The sequence below is a fragment of the Sphaeramia orbicularis genome, chromosome 2, assembly GCF_902148855.1.
Source record: "Sphaeramia orbicularis chromosome 2, fSphaOr1.1, whole genome shotgun sequence".
Classification (NCBI taxonomy): domain Eukaryota; kingdom Metazoa; phylum Chordata; class Actinopteri; order Kurtiformes; family Apogonidae; genus Sphaeramia; species Sphaeramia orbicularis.
Window position 1 is genome coordinate 23,460,437 of NC_043958.1, and position 16,326 is coordinate 23,476,762.

General features: G+C 36.0%; 1 long non-coding RNA gene across 1 annotated transcript; it reads right to left on the reverse strand.

Annotated features, from left to right (window-relative positions):
- Positions 1-2,297: 2,297 nt before the first annotated feature.
- On the reverse strand, positions 2,298-14,890 carry LOC115430518 (uncharacterized). Its single transcript, XR_003936950.1, has 3 exons — positions 14,846-14,890; positions 11,455-11,459; positions 2,298-2,461 (listed from the first exon to the last, which is right to left on the reverse strand). It is a non-coding gene; the product is annotated as an uncharacterized LOC115430518 (long non-coding RNA).
- Between the last annotated feature and the right edge of the window lie 1,436 nt (positions 14,891-16,326).

Genomic DNA, 16,326 nt, shown 5'->3' on the forward strand with positions numbered 1-16,326 from the left:
TATGATTGACTTCTCAATAAATGCATTTATTTATTTTAACTCTAACTTTCTCTCCTCCTCTTTGTCTGTGGGTTATCAGTTGAACATTTCCATAACACATGTCTACACCATATTCTAACCCTACCATTCACGTGTCAACAAAATCGAGATTCATCAGATCAGGCCATGTTTTTTTTCCAATTATCTCTGGTCCAATTTTAGTGAAATGTAGCCTCACATTTGTGTTTGCAGTTGACAGGAATGGCCTTCTGCTGTTGTACCCCATCTGTTTCAAGACTGGATGTCTTCTCACAGGTTGTAACAACTAATTATGTGAATTACTGTTGCCTTTCTGTCACCCAAACCTCCACCAGCGAACGAAAGTATCTACTGAACTAAAATGTTTAATATCTGTTGAACCATTAATCTTATCAATACATGTAACGCTGGTCAACAACAAATTTATTGTTTAAGTTTATTGAGCTGATTTAGGATAATTTTGGTGTGCTGAATCAAAAATCACATTCATTTTGCTCAATCAGGTCAACTTTGTGAACTATGCTACATATTGGCTTTTTAACATTTTTGCTTACATTTAAGGGCATTTTCACATCATATGATACAAAATTCTTTCATATTTCTTGCAATAAACGAGTTCTGAACATTTTACTTTTGCCAATTTATGATTCATGTTTTTTTAATATTACAGGTGAATGAAATGGCTTCGACTAGAACACAGGTGTCAAACATGTGGCCCGTGGGCCAAAACCGGCCCTCCAAAGGTTCCAGTCTGGCCCGCGGCAAGATTTTATAGAGTGCAAAAATTACACTGAAGATATGAACAGTCAAAGGTGTTGAACTGGTTTAAGCCTAATGTGATCTAAAGTAAAATAATAGTCTAATAACCCTTACAATAAAATGTGAACCTGAAAATTAAGTACAATTTGAACAATATTCTGTCTGTTACTAAATGTTTTGTGGATTTGTAGATCCAATTTATAAGTTGTGTTAATAAGTTGATGCATAATCTTGTAGACATTCTTATTATGGTTACACATTCCAAACTTCAAAATTTCTACAATATTATGTTTGTGTAACATTGTGTGTAATGCACATGTACAAGTGATAAGTTGAGGCATAATATTGTTAAAATGTAGCTTATTTTTCTTCAGAAATTCAATTTTTTTCTGATTATTCACATCTTTTTTGTGAAAACATACTTTGTAAATGTAAACATTTCATAATTTAATGTCTTTTATTGCACTAAAATGAAGAGAAAAACTTGGAGTTGTCATTATTTATAGATTTTTATGCTATTATTTAATGGTTTGGCCTGCTTGAGATAGAATTGGGCTGAATGTGGCCCCTGAACTAAAATGAGTTTGACACCCCTGGACTAGAAGATCTTGCAAAAATAAGCCTGACGTATTCTGCTACATCTGCAGTGAATACACCATTGTACCTAACAGGAATCAAGTCACAAGTTTCATAAAGTGTGCTTACCAATCTTACTTTGGTATTAAACTTGGTGACCAAGATAAAGTTTGGGCGCAGATTGTGAGAAGATCAAATTTTTCAAAACCAAATTAGCAAAAAAAACCTGACCTGATTGAGAAAAACAGATGTCATTTTTGGATTTAGCGGTGCAAAATGATCCTAATTCAGTTGAAAAAACCTAGACAACTTGCAAAAAACCCACTGTAATTAATCATTGTGCGATTAACTCATAATAACCCAAACCTCTGCTGGCATCCAAAAGCATTTACTGATCTAAACAGTTTAAAATCTGGTGATCCACTAATGCTATCAATCCATGAAACTGGTGTAAAATGTAGTTAGCCGTCTTTTCACGGTCATCACATATGACCCATTTGGACCTTCAGAGGCTCCGTACTTACATCGGAAACACCGCCATCTTCTACAACATTGATTCACCAGTAAAACCCATGAAGTTGGATCAATGACAGTGGATGGAAACACTTGGTTTATAATATTTTTTTTACTGAAAAAGTCACTCTTTCTTCAGTTTTCTCCGTTTCTTTAATCTGAGTTTTTAAGAACGTCTACATCAGGGGTGTCAAACTCATTTTAGTTCAGGGGCCACATTCAGCCTAATATGATATAAAGTGGGCCGGACCAGTAAAATAATATAAATAATAGGATAAGAACTGATAAATAATGTTAACTCTAAAGTTTTCTCTATGTTGTTGAGTGAAAAAAACTCAAATTCCATAATGAAAATGTTTACATCTACAAACCGTAGCATGAACAAATATGAATAACCTGAAAATTATTTATAAAAATATGTGCAGTTTTAACAATGTTGCAACTAGTTTATCATTTATACATCACAACTTACAGATCACAGTGGATCTACAAATACACAAAACATTTAATAACAGGCAAAATATTGGTAATATTAGACATACTACTCTTAACACATTCCAGGATGTTCATATTTGTTCAGGTTATTCCCGTTTTTCTAAAAGGCTAGTCTGTAAATGTAAACATTTTTGTGTAATTGTACTTTTTTGAAAGTAAAACAAAGACAAGAATTTGCAGTTTTCATTATTTATAGGTTATTATGATAGTATTGTACTGGTCTGACACCCTTTAGATTAAATTGACCTAAAATGATTTTAACATCCTTGATTGTTAATATCTTCAGTGTAATTTTTGCATTTCACAAATTCATCCCATGGGCCGGATTGGACCCTTTGGTGGGCTGGTTTTGGCCCCCGGGCCGCATGTTTGACACCTATGGTCTACATGATCAGTAATTAAATATAGAAAAATATCAAATGTTCACTGAAGAATGCAAAATAAAGAGGATAATATGACAATAAACCGTGATAAATCACTTAAGAAAGGGGTAATAGAGAGAAAAATCTAAAATGGGTTAAATACTGAGAAATATTAAATGAAGACAGTATAACGTGATATGACCACACAATAAAAAACACTATATACAACAAAAAATATACAAAAAAGTGTATGTAACGGAAGGCAGTATATGTACAAATAAAACTGTATGTGTACAAATATTTTGAGTTGGAACTTTCATTTATAGAATCATTGCAATTATTAGCCGCTTTCTGTGGAGACAGCGCTATCACCATTGGCTGTGTCCGCTGTCAATCAACCGACAACATACACCTGGGGTCAGGAGTCCATCAACCTATCACCGATGTCCTCCTGAGCTCCGCCCACTGACAAAACAAAACAAAAGTAAAAAGCCTCAGACACTAACATACAACTATTGGCGGAAATCATGGAAACTCCACGCAAAAAAAGAAAATGCAGAAAAGACATCAGCGAAAGAAGTGGAGGATGATTCACGGGATTTTCTGCGAACTATGTCAAACTTATTTCTCCATGTACGACTTGATGCGACACACTGTATATATGTGATGTTTGGGTAGATTTGATCCATATTCCCTTTTAACCCATATAGACCCAAACATCCATCGGTGACCAAAATCATTCACTGATATAAAATATTAAATACCTATTGATCCACAAATCCTATCAATACATGTAAATAATTGGTGTAAAATACAGTTTGTCATCTTTTCATAGTCATCAGATATGACCCATTTGGATGCTCAGAGGCTCTGTAGTGAACATGGAAACACCATCATCTTCTACAACATTGTTTCACAAATAAAACCCACGCAGTTTGATAAATGACAATGGTTGGAGATGCTTATTTTATGTTGAGTTAATGATAGATTTTACATAATAAGGCATATTTTTCTTCACTTTTCTCTGTTTTGGATGTAATAACCCTCAACTTTAATCTGAGCTTTAATGAAAGTCTACATAATTAGTACATTAAATATAGAGAAATACCTGATTTTCACTTAAATATGCAAAACACAGAGCCTAATATTAGAGTATAAGGTGATAAATCACTTAAGTAAGGTTAAAAATAGAGAAATAATAATTTGGGAACTGCCACAAAAGCAGCACTGGGTCTTTATGGGTTAAGTATTTTCAAGTTTGGAGTTTGAACTGAAAGACTTGAGGTGACAAAATATGCTTTTGTGCAGTTTGTGGGTATTTCTTTTTTGACAAAATTCCACGTTATTATTATTTACTTATCTTATTCTATTTTTATTATTGTGTTAGAATTTTAAATGTTTGACTGTTCTGTGTTTGGATGCACAAAAGTTTTTGGTCCAAGTACTTTTACTTTGTCTGGAAGTGCAAACAGCTGTTGGAATGTAGTCAGTTATGCCTTTTTTTTTTTTTTTTTTGCACATAGATTAGTTTACCTTTGAGGATTGCGAACATGTACAAAAAAAAAAAAAAGAAAAGCGGATTCTCTAAAAGTATTTAATTACAATATTTGAAACTTGAGGTTTCTTTTTTGATTTTTTACAAGTAGATTTTTTGTTTATTTTTTACAAGCAAAATAAAGTTATTGAAACCTGTGCAAAAAAATCAAAAAATAAATGCCCGGTGCAAAAATATGCATACTGTGTGCAACTAAATCAAATTGTTGTTATTCATATTTATAAGATGGACAATAAGATGCAATTTTTAAAAAAATGTAGACTTTGTTCCAGCATTACGGTCCCACACAAACACACCTCGTCCCACATGTCACCCTAACCACATGAAATGTGTGAATTGCACGGTATTTTAGAAACTTTTCAGTCTGGTTTTAAAAATCTTCACAGCACAGAGTCTGCTTCTTACGGGTTTTTAATAACATTTTTATTTCAACTGATGCTGGCCTTTTTGTTGTTCTGGCGCTGCTTGACCTGACATCCGCCTTCGACACTGTTGACCATGGGACTCCTCTCCTGACTGGAACACTGGGTGGGGATTTGGGGTTCAGCTCTGGACTGGTTCAGGTCTTATTTGACTGAGAGATCCTTCTGTGTTCACTTTGGTGAATTTATTTCCTCTTCTGCCCCCCTGTCATGTGGGGTACCACAAGGATCCATCCTTGGACCTTTGTTATTTTCTCTTATATGCTCCCTTTAGGGTCCATCCTGAGGAAACATGGCATTGCGTTCCATTTTTATGCAGACGACAGTCAAATCTATTTACCTTTTAAGAAGGATGACCCACAAGCGATAAAACCCCTATTGGATTTTATTGATGACATTAACCCTTTCATGCACACTGGTCACTACAGTGGACAGCTGTTCTACAGCTGTTCTCTTGTATATTCATGGATTTTGTTGTTCTTTTCATTTTTTTTTTTTTTTTTTTTTACACATATCTTTATTAAAGTTTTAAGATGCTATATATCTTTTCTGACATGAATTGGTAACATTATGTAGATCTCTCCTGACCATAAACCCCCAGAATCACAAGCCCTTCCCATAGTTTTCACACAATTTATCAGTGATTACATGTTTCTGTGCGTCAAAAATTAAACATGTGGTGTCCAGCTGGGTGGACATTTTTGCAACTTCATGAAAAATAGGTTAATAAGAATTTTTTTCTTTTTCTTTTTTTTTTTCTATATTTTTACATTTTTAAAATTATTTGTATTTTTTTTTTTTTTTTTTTTTTTTTAAGTTGTTTTTTTTTCTGAAGAAAATTGCATTGTTTTTTTCATGCCTAAAGAGAAATAAAAACACTCTGGAAAAAAAATTTGATTAAGGTTCTCATAATTTGTGCATGAAAGGGTTAAATCTTGGATGTCATTGAATTTTCTGAATCTAAACCAGGACAAATCAGAAGTGATGGTTTTTGGCCCCAGTGTTTCAAATCATACAGCTCTTGTTGACCTGGGTTCCTTATCACATTTGGTTAAACCGGTCATGTCAAATTTTGGTGTTAAAATGGACCCCAATCTTAAACTCGACCGACAAATTAGTGGTGTGGTCTTGTCCAGTTTTTTTCACTTAAGACAGCTTGCAAAAGTAAAATCTGTTCTGCCCAGGGATCTGTTTGAAACTGTGATCCATGCTTTTGTAACTACAGGAGGTCCTCGGGTTACGAATGAGTTTCATTCCTACGCTGGCGACATAACCCGAATTTCCATGTAAGTCAGAATTGACCCTTTAATACCCCCTAAATACCCCCTAAATACCTAAATATAAATATCCAAATACACATATTACGTTTGTCCTTAATAATGGTCGCCGGTGACCGCTGAAGCCCAAGGCTTTACCGATGTTCGGCGGCGTCTCGCCTTTCTCCGACCTTTGATGATATTCAGCTTCGTTTCCATCGTAGGCTTTCCTCTTGGCTGGAGCACATCGCTAGAAGATCCTGCTTTCTTTTTTGGGGCCATGATGTGAAAAAGGAGGGTGAAAGGCGAGGATACCGAGAAAATTACGGAGCACAAACACAGACTCTAGACTCAGGCGTCGTAAGTCCGAAACAGCGTAGTCGAGTACCGCGTAACCCGAGGACCTCCTGTACTAGACTTGACTATTCTAATGCACTTTATGCCGGGCTGAGTGAAATGCACTTTCCCGACTGCAGCTGGTCCAAAATGCTGCAGCTCGGCTTTTAACAGGAACACGGAAACATCAACATATTTCACCGGTTTTAGCTTCACTCCATTGGCTGCCAGTGCGTTTTAGAGTTGATTTTAAAATTATTTTTTGTTTTTAAATGTTTGAATGCCTTGCCCCCTCCTACCTGTCTGACCTGATCCACCTCCCCCCTACGCCCCCCCTCGTGCTCTCAGGTCAGCAGATCAGCAGCAGCTTGTGGTTCCAAAACTCAAAAGAAGCTAGCCCCAAGTTGTGGAACCAGTTGCCCTTAGTTGTTAGACAGGCTCAGTCTGTACCTGTCTTTAAATCACGTCTAAAAACTTTTTTTTTTTCTCATTAGCTTTTAATCAGTGAGTGCATGTCTGCTTTTTTTTTTTTTTTTGCTGTTCTTAACAGATTTTAATTTGTCTTTGTTTTTATGATGGGTATTTTGTTGTTCTTAGCCCACTTAACACCCTGTGTTATCACTAGTTTTATTTACTTATTTAACCCCTTGTTTTTGTTGGTGTACGGCACTTTGGCCAGCTGTAAAGTTCTTAACCCTTTCATGCACGAATTATGAGAACCTTAGTCAGATTTTTTTCAACGATTCAATTTTTTTTGTTTAGCCATGAAAAAAACAATGCGATCGAGTTTTTTTTTTTTTCTACGGAGTTACAAAAATATCCATGAATTTAATTTTTGAAGTAAAGAAACATGTGTTTAAAATCCAATATCAGAAAGTGATATGAAAACAATGAAATAAAAACATTTTTAATGCTGCTAATCTGATGTCTTCTCACATTTTAACATATTCTAATGCTAGTTATTACTCACTTCATGGGATAATATGAGGAAAAAAACAAACAAAAACCTTTCTTCTCTAACAAATAACAATTGATTTACACTCAACATGTTACTGCAGATCAGGTTTATCAAGAACGGTAAAGTTACAGTAATGATCTGAATTACAGTGTATGGGATGGTGCATAAGCGTCCACTGTGTTGGCTGATATGGAACTAAAACAACAAAACCCATAAATATACAAGAGAACAGCTGGAGAACTGTCCACTGGAGCGGACAGTGCATGAAAGGTTAAAGTGCTTTATAAATAAAGTTGGTATGGCATGGTATTGCATCAAGCCTTTTTGACTTAGTCAGGAATGTTGATTTCAACAAAATGCAAAATAAATCAACAAATAAATGAATAAAAGTTTTTTCACTAAATTATGAAATGTTCAGGCTGAAATTATGACCTTTGTGTCGTTAGGGTCAGTTTCAACCCAGTTATAAAAAAATTATAAAGCAATAATTAGAGCCCAAACTGAAATCCTAAGTGCACTGTCAGCCAACACACTGACAGGGGATTCTCATTTTGCCTTATCCAGTTTACCTGCACAAAAACAAAACAAGCAAAGTGCATGTCCAGACTCGTGAGGTCAATTCACTATAGAGTTGATGACTTGCAGAGTGCACATAGACGAGTATACTGACAAAAAAAAGGCCCAGAGGCTCACACCAAAAATATTAAAACCAATATTTTCATGGATAAGGAAGTCTAACAAGGTAACCAAGACATGAGAAACAAACTGGATTTTACAGCTGATTTAATACATAAGTCAAAACCGACCCGTTAACATAAGAGATGGTAAAAGAAAGCTAACACAAGAGGAAGGATATTTATATTTCATTAAATTATGCTATAAATTATGCTATTTGGACTCCTTTGATGCACTTGCGTGGACGTCATGCATCAAGTATTCATACCACCATGAGGATTCTCCCGTTCTAAACATGTAAAATCTGTTTTTTTTTTATCTCTTGTATGTGTTTGTACATCCTATAATAACATTAAACTCAATGCTACATAATGATGCTTTTTTTTTTTTTTTTTTTTGTTAGCTATTTATTGATTTTTAACGTTTTTACCCCCGTGTTGCATGGTGTCTACATACGTGGACACAAATCTTCTTAATACAACCATATTTTTCAAAAATTCTACATGCATTTTTTCAACTTTAGCGTCATTTCGAGTAACAAAAAATAATTAAAAAAAAAAAAAAAAAAAAAAAAATGGATACTTGTTATCATAATTCATGCATGAATTAGGGCTAGGTTGAAAATGTATACAACTAAGCTTTGCAGGTCGATTCATATGCTCACATTCTGCACTGTTAAATCAATAATAAATAAAACGGTGACACTATTACTGTAATACTATAATTCCTGAATGGAATATTGCCTAATAATGATTCACATACCCTGAAGTAAATGTTACCCTTCAGCCTGTAAAGTAGGCCACAGCTGTCTTGTTTCACTTGAGGTAACCAAAGGAAAATACTTGGGCTTTCTGAACCTTGTATGATGCTCCCTGAGTGACAGCGATATAAGAAAATGTATTGATTTTCCCATCGCACGACCTCCTGTTTATAGGTCAGCTTTAGAGAATTGTAAAATAATAAATAAAACATGCTCATGTGGTTTTGTTTGTGTGGAATGGTGCCAGATGTCTGCTCTAATACCTGTACTTATCAATTAATAGAAACCCAAGAACAGATGATGCTTTCTGACGGTTAAACGTTATCTGTATGAATATTGGCTCGGAGTGTGTGTGCGTGGGTGTGTACGTGAAGGAAACCATGTCTTAGTCAATACTGACTCAGATGCCCTCAAGTGAAAGCTGCCCCGACTTCACTTTATGAAGTAGGGCACCGGCGTCTTGGTTTGTGCAAAGCAAATGATGTATTGGATATGCAACGAGAACATGCACTGTGCAGATAACAAGGTGTGTGTATGTGTGTGTGTTGCTGTGGAAGAAGGAGAGAGCAGGGCGTTGAGTTTCCTTGTGTGTCTGAGGCTTTTATGATGCATTGGAATGCAAATGAACACATGTTCAGTTCAGGTAAGCAGATGGTATGGAAAGGAGATGAACATATTTACAAAATACACCTCCAGGAATCATAGAGTATTTTTGTGTGCAGGATTTCTAACATCTATCTTTAGAGCGCTGTCATTGTCGATGCCTAACACAGTTATATTGGCATTTTAAAAAGCTACAGTACAGGCATTTTTTTTAATTTTTTTAATTTTTTTTCTGATCTCATGCAGGAGGAATAAGTGTCCACCAAATGGCACATGTTATAAAAGACAGAGTAGAGGCTCGAGGCTAGCAGGCTGCTAACAGCATGTGTCACACAGTCAGTTCTCAGCACTAAATTAAAAAAAAAAAAAACAGTGATGAACTTTAATGAGCCATTCATTTTGTTTTCATCCTATTGAAATTGGGTTAGTTTTTCCAAGCTTCGGTTTGAGGAGTAGCTCTCAGGTCCCACCTAGACATGTCAGAGGCCATTTCTGTCCTTTTACTACGCAAACATTCGCTTTGATTAGTCAGGAGGCATGGCAGTCCTGAGTTCAACTAAAAATCTTGTAATATATGAACACTTTTCTTAACCCACAAAGACCCAGAGCAGTGGCGGCTGCTCGTCCTTCAATCAATCAATCAATCAATCAATCAATCAATCTTTATTTATAGAGCGCTTTTCATGCACAGATGCGACACAAAGTGCTTTACAGAATTAAAAACAATTACACAATAAAAACAGAAAAACAATTACAAAGAAAACCCCCCCCCCCCCCCATACTAGACACACACACACACACACGCCCACACACTTACACATGCACACACACACACACAACAGGGAACATGGCATGGCACTGAGGATCAAGGAAACGCCACCTTTGGGGCCGTCCACACTGGGAGGAGCCGCAGGCCGTGCCATCGGGGGGACCGGCACCCAGGCCCCCCGACTCCGACAGACAGGTGGACCCCCACATCGAAGGGAGGACCCCCAGCCAGCCGGCCAAAGGGACCCAAGGACAGTACCCCCACTAGCAGAGCAGACACAGCTCCCAGTGTGGAGGACCCCCCTGAGGAAACACTGGCGTTAAAAGCTAAAGACTAAAAGCATAACATAGGACTAAGAGAATAAATAAAATAAATAAATACAGTACCAAGAGTAAAATACGTAAGATTATAAATAAATATAAAGATAAAGTATCAGTGATAAATAAAGAAAATAAGAACAAGAAGAGTTTAAAAAATTAGTTAAAAGCCTGATTGAAAAGGTGTGTCTTTAATCTTCTTTTAAAGACAGACTTCAGACTTCTTCAGACAGGGGAAGCTCACTGTCGGCTTACATAAAAAAAATTGTCAAGTTATTTAAACATACATTCGGCCCTCCGTTCCTTTTTAAGAAAATGCTCAGTGACCTTATCGTACCAAGTAGGCGTCTTTTCCAGGGACTGGACCAGTGTCCTCTGAATGTCCAGCAGAGCTGGCTGCTTAGATTGCCTTGGCCCAGTGTGTTGTGGGTATAAGACTTCAGCCTTTTTAACCCTTTCATGCACGAATTATAAAAACCTTAGTCGAGATTTTTCTCCTGAGTGTTTTTATTCCTCTTTAGGCATAAAAAAAAAATGCAATTGATTTTTTTTTTTTTTTTACGAACCTGTTTTCAGGAGTTACAAACACATCCACTCAACTGGACACCATGCATTTAATTTTTGAGGCAAAGAAACATGTATTAAAACCCATCATCAGAATGTCATGCTGTGTGAAAACTGTTCATTCATTCATTATTTTGTTTATTTCAAGCATTTACAGAATACATGCAAATTAAAATTCCAAAATCATTCATCTACACTCGAAAAGGAGTTGGAAGAAGAAAAACTATGAAACAAAAACATTTTTCATGCAAATAATCTGGTGTTTTCTCACATTTTAACATACTCTAATACTAGTTATTACTAACTTCATGGAAATAATATGCAAAAAAAACCAAAACTTTTTGATTACAAAAACAGTTAATTATAGTCTAATAACAAATAGCAACTGATTTAAAGCATGTTACTGCAGATCAGGTTTATCAAGACAGCAAAATTACAGTAACAGTATGAATGTCAGTGTATTATGGGATGAAGCGTAAGTGTCCACTGTGTTGTCTGATATGGAACTGAAACAACATAACCTATGAATATACAAAGAACAGCTGGAGAATAGCTGTCCACTGGAGTGACCACTAATAATAATAATAATAATAATATATAATAACTTATTTGTATAGCACCTTTCATACAGAAATTGTAGCCCAAAGTGCTTCACATTGATTGAAAAAAAATACAATATAAAATACATTTAGATTGATTAGAAATACAATAAAAAAAATAAATATAAAAACAGCGCACATTAAATATTTGATTATGCATAGAATTTTTGAAGTGCAAGAAATGAGATGAAATTTGAAATACAGCAAAATAAAAAATAAAACAGAAATACAATAAAATAAAATAAAAATGAAAAACCGCACATTCCTGGTTCCTGAATTGTACACTGTCAGAGAGACCTACGAGCTTTTCTAGCCGATTAATCAAGATGTCATGATCAATTGTATCAAATGCAGCACTTAGGTCAAGGAGGACCAGGATTGAGACCTTGTTGGCATCAGAGTTGAGCCTGAGGTCACTGATTATTTGGTGAGGGCGGTCTCAGTGCACTGTGCATGAAAGGGTTAAACAAGAGATGCTCCTTTCACTCCGACCTAGCCGACAGTTTGATTGATTTAACTATTTACAAAACGATATTAAACTTGAACAAGAAATGATTAAATTATGGAACTGAAAGAAGAAAACGCTGAAATTTTGTTAAATTGAAACAAGGAAGTACGAGTGGGTTTTATTTACAGTGTAAAAATGAACGAGTAATTTCGTAGTGGTTTCTCTCTTGATTTCACAGCAGAATGTGCGACGGTATTAAACTGAACTGTGTCAGTGAAGGAGGAGATCTGAAAATAGCTGTCAGTCAAATGGGATTCAGCCTTTCGACTGATCCTCCAATCAACACGTGGGATTCTAGCGTCCAGCCCGGCCGAGCTCCGCCCACAGCTCCATTCACCCCTAGAGACGCCCGGCGTCCGGGGGCGGGACAACATCATGGCATTTATCCAATTACCGTCCAGTTTTGAGGCAATGAAAAAAACTGTTCCATTCATCCCATTGAAGTGCACGGACGCTGAGCTTCTACGGACAAATGCACTGAGCAGAGATGGAGGAGAAAACAGCGCAACGAGAATGGAGAAGTGAACAACATCGCGTCCGTTGATTTGTGATAAAGCTGATTCTGAACGAACTCATCTGCAAGATGAATGTGTTCTAACACATTTGTAGTCAATGAAATATCAACTCAACCGTACATATTTAACCATTTAATTTTCATAATTTTAGGGGAAGCCGGGCTTCCCTTGCAGTCTATGAGAAATCGCCACTGACCCAGAGCTACTTTTGTGGCGATTCCCAAATTGAGTTTTCTCTTTATTTACCCACAGGTGTCAAACATGCGGCCTGGGGGCCAAAACCGGCCCACCCAAGATTCCAATCCGGCCCGCGGGATGAATTTGCAAAGTGCAAGTTAGGGCATCGAACTCAAAAATAATATAATAACCTAACCATAATAACCTCCGATAATCGGAGCGGCACTCATGCCACACGTACACACAGGCTAAATTTTAGAATAATTTTCCACGGGTGATCGGTCCGTTTAAATAAGATAAATTGATTGAAGTCTCATTGTTAGCCAATGAGAGTAAAGCAAGTGATGTTGCCGGGCAGGCATCAGACAATACCAAGGCACACAAAGGGTGTTGATTATATTGTTCTCATTTCCTGTCTGCAGCGTTTTACGCCAAGAAAAAGGAATATATTTTTTCAAATTCAAATATTGTTATCATTACGCTGGACGCTCACACACACACACCACACACAAAAAAACCGTTACACTAGTTGAAAGATGGCGTCGCAGGTCAAATCTCAGCGTCGGGGGGCCCCAACGTTCAACGACACTAGCGAGAACCCTAATATGTGTATCCGATATTTTGCAACGCGACTTCAGTCTGAATGGCCAGGTTGCATTTATCCGACTTTTACATTATTGAAATGCGACAAACGTCACAATTCTGCTCGCAGAAGGAGGAGCGACGGGAAAAACAAACACGTCAAGACGAGATGCCTTCATATTTACTTCACGTATTACATCAGGACCTTTTTTACGCATGCGGGTCACTTCAGGGTCGCATTCAGTTCATACTCAAAACTGATAGAAGTCGCATTTAATGTGTAATATGAAAAAAATCGGATCTCGCCAAAAAATCTGACCTGCTGTATGTTGTTCATTGTATTGTTGTTTATTTTTGCTCATTAATATTTAGATTTCTTCCATCAGAACTGCACCATAGCTGCACATATACATGTTCTATCATATATTAAAGTTCTCATATTATATGTGAATCTGTTTGAATCTTACTAATGAAATTTTTCCAGATGATTAATACATGACTGGATAAAGTTATAAGACTTCCATCTACATCCAGGACACTCTCTTTTAAGTACAAAGTTGTGTTGCGCAGCCTCAAGACATGAAAGGCCAAGTTGATCGCTGACACAGATCAGTGGTTAGAGTGACACGATGGCGTACCGTCGCTGTAATGTTATGGAAATGATACAACTTGACATTAAGCCTCAGTATGTGACACTGGTGTGCCTTTCCACTCATTTACCACATCATTAATTTCCACTTAAAGTCTCAAACCGCACTCATAGCACCTGCTGTTAAGAATAATTTTGATCCTTGAAATCATGAAATCCATACTTCTAAGGCTTGTGATATTTTATGTGGAAAAAATAATATGGTTTGGAAGCAGTTCAAAGAGAAGAACACTTTTGGCCCGAGGCGTATTTCCAAGGAATGGGTTTCAAAAAGTCACTTTCTTTTATATATACCCGATTGAAAAAAGATTCTTTTTTTTTTTTTTTTTTTTCTGCCTTTTGGCCTGACAACTGAAAACGTACCTTGAACCAATCATGTTCACTGAGGTGTAACACAAAAACAAACATGGCAACTGTTTTTTTTTTTTTTTTTATTTATTCAATTTTCCCCAAATTGCAGGGATAAATTCTAGAAACGCTCTATAGCAGGGGTGTCAAACTCATTTTAGTTCAGGGGCCACATTCAGCCTAATATGATCTAAAGTGTAATAAAATGATATAATAATAGGATAAGAACTTTTGAGTGAAAAAAGTAAATTCCGTAATGAAAATGTTTACATCTATGAATTGTACTTGAACATAACATGAACAAATATGAACAACCTGAAAATTCTTTAGTGAAATAAGTGCAATGTTAACAATATTGCACCTTAGTTTATCATTTATACATGTGAATCACAACTTAGAGATCACAGTGGATCTACAAAAACATAAAACATTAAATAACAGGACAAATATTATTAAAATTCCACATACTTCTCTTAAGATATTTCAGATATTCACATTTTTTGTTAAAGGCTAGACTGTAAATGTAAACATTTTTGTGCAATTTTCCTTTTTTTACACTAAAACAAAGAGACAAATTCACAGTTCTCATTATTTATAGGTTATTTGATAGTATTTTACTGGTCTGATCCACTTTAGAGTGAAATGACCTAAAATTATTTAACATCCTTGATTGTTAATATCTTCAGTGTAATTTTTGCATTTTACAAATTCATCCCAGGGGCCGGATTGAACCCCCTGGCGGGCCGAATTTGGCCCCCGGACCGTATGTTTGACACCTGTGGTCTATAGCTAACTTCATAATCATGCCATTTCCTTTTTTTGGTCTGAAAACTTTTAAAATATGCCCATATCTGTACTCGCATATGGTTTTTGATACTTTATGATGAAATCGTAATATCGATTTGGAAACAGATTAAAGATGGATGAAAAATTCTAGCTTTAGGTGTATACAAAGGAACAGATTTCAAAGTCGCTTTGTTTTTTATATATATATATATATATATATATATATATATTATATATATATATATATATATATACAGGGTGGGGAAGCAAAATTTACAATATTTTGAGGCAGGGATTGAAAGACAGTGTATGACCAATTAGTTTATTGAAAGTCATGAGAATTTATTTGCCACAAGAAAATGTACATAATAGAAAATGTTTTTTATTCTGTGTCCTCCTTCTTTCTCAATAACTGCCTCTTCACACTTCCTGAAACTTGCGCAAGTGTTCCTCAAATATTCGGGTGACAACTTCTCCCATTCTTCTTTAATAGTATCTTCCAGACTTTCTGGTAATAGTTTGCTCATAGTCATTCTCTTCTTTCCATTATAAACAGTCTTTATGGACACTCCAACTATTTTTGAAATCTGCTTTGGTGTGACGAGTGCATTCAGCAAATCACACACTCTTTGACGTTTGCTTTCCTGATTACTCATATAGGCAAAAGTTTCTGAAAAGGTATGGATAATAGTGTTAGGTATGATTATGACATCAGTATATGTTTGGTTTCAAAACAATTGACGTAGTGCCTGTGGAGAAAAAACAACTAAATGTTCATTGTAAATTTTGCTTCCCCACCCTGTATATATATATCGTGTCTTCCAGATTGCAAACATTGATTTGTTTCTTCCATGAGACCGCTGTGATAAACATCCAGTTAATCTTCATTCATCAGAGATGACAAAGCCGACTTTAAAACGCTCTGGGAGAAATAACTGAAAACATATCTGATTATCCTAAAGATGTACAGCTATTTGAAGCAGCCTGGAGTTAATGGTACAGCGTAGTCGCACATTTTAATGACCATTCACATGGGCTAATCTGAATGTAATATGTGTTAAGTGACGCTAAGGAAGAAGATGATAAACCTGGTACGTGTGAATGACCATTGTTAGAGCCATTCGGGGCCTACACAGCCATCTGGAGATGAGCTGTACTTACTGTTAGCACAGGTTCCTACTCATTTATTTTTAATCATTTAATGCCTTTACCCACTGAGTCATT